The 4745-nt window shown below is 37.6% G+C and overlaps 1 pseudogene; it reads left to right on the top strand.

Moving 5' to 3' along the window:
* The first annotated feature begins 2935 nt into the window (after positions 1–2935).
* LOC124250399 (vomeronasal type-1 receptor 1-like) lies at positions 2936–3867 on the top strand (annotated as a pseudogene).
* Positions 3868–4745: the final 878 nt, after the last annotated feature.

Raw genomic sequence — 4745 nt, 5'->3', positions numbered from 1 at the left:
TACTTTGGTGCTCCTGTGTTGGGTGCATATATATTTATAAGTGTTATGTCTTCTTGGTGGAGTGTGACTTTTATCATTATATACTGCCCCTCTTTGTCTCTCTTTACCTGTTTTGTCTTGCACTCTACTTTGTCTAATATAAGTATGGTGACACTTGCTTTCTTTTATTTGCTATTTTAGCTTGAAGTACCATCTTTCATCCCTTCACTCTGAGTCTGTGTTTGTCTCTGGGGCTGAGATGTGTTTCCTGGAGGAAGTATATTGTTGGGTCTTGTTTTTTAATCCATCCTGCCATTCTGTGTCTTTTGATTGGAGAATTCAATCCATTTGCATTTAGAGTGATTATTGAAATGTGGGGGCCTAATGCTGTGGTTTTATCCCTTGTTTTCCGGTTCTCCTGCATTTCCTTTGTTTCTCATCCCATGTATTTCAGACTACCAATTCAGTTAGGTAGTTTTCTATGATGGTTTTCTTAGTTTTCTCCTTATTTGTTATTTGTGTCTCTGTTCTAATTATTCATTTAGTGGTTACCATGTGGTTTGTATAAAACATCTCTTAGATGAGATAGTCCATTTTCTTATAGCCTCTTATTTCCTTAGACCAATCTTATTCCATCCCTTCCTTCTTCCCTTTCTAAGTTGTTATTGTCATATCTTTTTCCTCTTGTAGTCTGAGTCTGTGGTTAAAAGGACAAGATTATATTTGTTCTTGGTGTTTTCCTTCCCTTTATCTTTAATGTTATATTTAAGCATTTACTAACCTGTTCTGAGGGAGGGCTGCAATTTTCTGATTTTTGTCTCTCTACTTATCTCCTTGCTCAGGGTTTTGTAACTCCTTTCCTTTTTTTTGTTTTTTAGGTATGAGGGCCTTCCTGAGGATTGCTTGTGGGGGGAGTCTTGTGGTGATGAACTCCCTTAACTTTTGTTTATCTGGAAAAGTTTTTATTTCTCCATCATATTTGAAGATATTTTGTTGGATAGAATATTCTTGGCTGACAGTTTTTGTCTTTCAGACTTTTGAATATATCATTCCACTCTCTCCTAACCTGTAAGGTTTCTGCTGACAGCCTGATAATGGTTCCTTTGTAGGTTATTTTTTCTGCCTTGCTGCCCTTAATATTTTTTCTTTGTCATTTTCTTTTGCTAGATTTACTACTATATGCCTTGGGGTTGGTCTTTTTACGTTGATAAAGTTTGGAGATCTTTTGGCTTCTGTCACATGGATTTCCAGCTCCCCAGGTTTGCAAAGTTGTCAGCTATTATTTCTTTGAACAAACTTTCTGCTCTTTTCTCCTCCTCTTCTCCCGCTGGGGTACCTATAATCCTTATGTTGCATTTCCTAATTGAGTTGGATATTTCTCAGAGAGTTTCTTCATTTCTTTTTAGTCTTAGTTCTTTCTCCTCCTCCATCTGAAGCATTTCTATACTCGCTCTTCCACATAAGTAATATCTTAATTTATTTTTATTTATCTTTTTACTGTTGTCTTTTTATGTAAGCACATACAAATACACATATACATGCACACAAACACATAGGTTCCCCCCCCTTAGAAAAGAAAGCACAAAATGTAGAGATTATGCTGGAGTGTGTAAATACCTTCTTCTTTTCCTTTGTTATGTTTTAAGATTTGATAATCATCATTTATTTTTTAATTGTACATATTTAAGGTGTACAACATGATTTGATATACATACACAGTGAAATGATTACTACAGTCAAGCTAATTAACATATCTTCTCCCGACATAATTAGCATTATTTTTGTGTGTGTGATGAGAGCACTGAAAATCTATTCCCTTAGCAAATTTCCAGGATTCAATACAGTATTACTAACTATAGTCACCATACTGTACATTAGATCTCTAGACCTTGTCACCCTACATAACTGCAACTTTGTACCCTTTAACCAACATCCCCTCACTTCCCACCTCCCTGCCCCTGCTATAGCCACCATTCTACTATCTACTTCTGTGTATTTGACTTTTTATGTTCCACGTATAGGTGAGATCATGCAGTTGTTTTCTTTCTGTGTCGGTTTATTTCACTTAGTATAATGTCTTGAAGAGTCATCCATGTTGTTGCAAATAGCAGAATCTCCTCATTCTTTAAGGCTGAATAATACTCCATTGTGTATATATCTATATCTATATCTATATCTGTATCTATATCCCGAATTTTCTTTATCCATCTATCTGTCAGTGGACACTTAGGTTGCTTCCATATCTTGGCTATTGTGAACAATGCTGTAATGAACATGGGAGTGCAGATATCTCTTTGAGATATTGATATCATTTCCTTTGGATATATACCCAGAATAGGGGTTGCTGGTTCATATGGTAGTTCTATTTTCACTTTTTTCTTTTTTTTTTCTTTTTTTTTTTTTGCTGAGGAGGATTAGTCCTGAGCTAATATCTATGCCAGTCTTCCTCCACTTTATATGTGGGTTGCCTCCACAGCATGGCTGATGAGTGGTGTAGGTCCACACCTGGGATCCAAACCCATGAACCCAGGCCACCCAAGCAGAACACACCAAACTTAACCACTATGCCATGGGGTTGGTCCATATTTTCAGTTTTTTGAGGAACCTCCATGCTGTTTTCCATAATGGATGTACCAATTTACTTCTTCTCCTTTTATAACTAGTGGGTAGTACCTTGTGTGGATGAGCCTTTGTTTATTCAACAAATTTCTTATTAATGAACATTTGTATGGTTTCCAGATTTTTTACCTTTAGAAATGCTGACAATGTTTCTTTAGAAAAAGGTAACATACAAAATTTTGCATGCTTAATGACATGTTCTTATGTCCAGTTTAAATGGTAAATGTGGGCTCTGTTAAGCACTAAGTGAAACATGAAGATGATAATACATATAATTTTATGTTCCTCCAGATTCCAGGGAATGCGATTAAAATCCAAACCCCTGGATATTGATGTGATGGGTTTGCCCAACTTGGAAATGGGGATAATCTTCCTCACTCAGATGTAAATTGGAATCCTGGGAAACTCCATTCTCCTTTTTCTTTATAACATCAGTTTGCTCTCAGGACACAATTGCAGACCCATTGACCAGATTCTCAACCAACTGGTCTTGGTCAGCTCCTTGGTGCTTTCCTCCAAAGGGATACCTCAAACAATGGCAGCGTCGGGATGGAGGTATTTCCTGGATGATGTTGGATGTAAACTTGTCTTCTACTGACACAGAGTTGGAAGAGGAGTTTCCCTCAGCACTACCTGCCCTCCTGAGTGGCTTCCAGGCAATTAAGCTTCACCCCAATTTCTCCAGGTGGATGGAGCTCAGAATTAGATCCTCAGAGTGCATTGGCTTCTGCTGTTTCCTTTCCTGGAAACTAAATCTCTTGGTAAATATCTTTATCCCCATGAGAGTGACTGGCCTATTGAACAACAAAAATACCAGTTTGAAAAAAATAAAAGATTACGGCTATTGTTCTGGTATTATGGTTGAGAAATCTACAGCCTCATTATATCCTTTTTTCATTGACTTTATATTTAGGTCTCATGGTGTGGGCTAGTGGCTCCATGGCCTTTGTCCTGCACAGGCACAAGCAGAGAGTCCAACACATTCACAGCAATGGACTTTCCCGCAGACCTTCCCATGAGGCCAGAGCCATGCACACCATCCTAATCCTGGTCAGCAGCTATGTCTTCTTTTACTCACTGTCTTCCATTTTGGCTCTCTGTGTTTCACTAATTATGATTCCAAACCAGTGGCTGGTGGACAGCTCTGTGCTCATGGTTTCATGTTTCCCAACATTCAGCCTCTTTGTGCTCATCAGCAACGACAAGCGTGTCTCTAAATTCTGTGTTTCCTGTTCGGTCAAAAAAACAAAATTTCTTAATCTTGTATAACAGCTATCGATCTCTGATCTGTGCAGGTAAATCTATTATTAATGTTATCTTATTTATATGTAGATGCTTATTACATGCTACTTATACTTGTCAGAATTTATGATGCCCAGTGACTAAGAGAAAATCTCTACCCTCGTAAAGCAAATAATGAACCCAAAATATTAGATTATTTATGCAATTATACAAATATTACTTAATAAAATTATGTTATATTCTTCAATGGAGAAGTTCAAGGTCCTTTTTGAGTATAAGGTGGAGAGACTTCCATATTTGTGGATGTAAGTGGTATCACCTATACCTCACCATATATTATACCATAATTTATACTATACCCCACTATATTTACTAAAATGGAGTGGAGTAATCAGGGTTCTTCAGGGAAACAGAACCAATAGGATATGTGTATATAGCCAGAGAGATTTATTTTGAGGAATTGGCTCATGAGATTATGGAGACTGACAAATCCAAAATCTGCAGAATGGGCTGGCTGGCTGGAGACCCACAGAAGGGCTGATGTTGCAGTCCAAGTTTGAAGGCCATCTGCTGGCTGAATTCCTTCTTGTTTGGAGGAGCTCAGTCCTTGTTCTATTAAGGTCTTCAACTGACTGGGTGAGGCCCACCCACATTATGGAGGGGAATCAGCTTTATTCAAAGTTCACCAAATTAAATGTTATTCTCATCCAAAAACCAACCTCACAGCAACATCCAGAATAATATTCAACTGAATAACCATGGCCCAGCAAAGTTGGCACATAAAATTAGCCATCACATGGTTACATATTAATAGGGTTAATATATTACCTAAGTGCATAAGTGTCAAACTGTATCATTCAATGGGAAAATCATATGGAAAGATCCGTTTTAGGAACACACATGTA

The sequence above is a fragment of the Equus quagga genome, chromosome 13 (genome assembly GCF_021613505.1).
Source record: "Equus quagga isolate Etosha38 chromosome 13, UCLA_HA_Equagga_1.0, whole genome shotgun sequence".
Classification (NCBI taxonomy): Eukaryota; Metazoa; Chordata; class Mammalia; order Perissodactyla; family Equidae; genus Equus; species Equus quagga.
The sequence above is the reverse complement of the archived record's forward strand: the minus strand, read 5'-3'. Positions and strand labels throughout refer to the sequence as shown.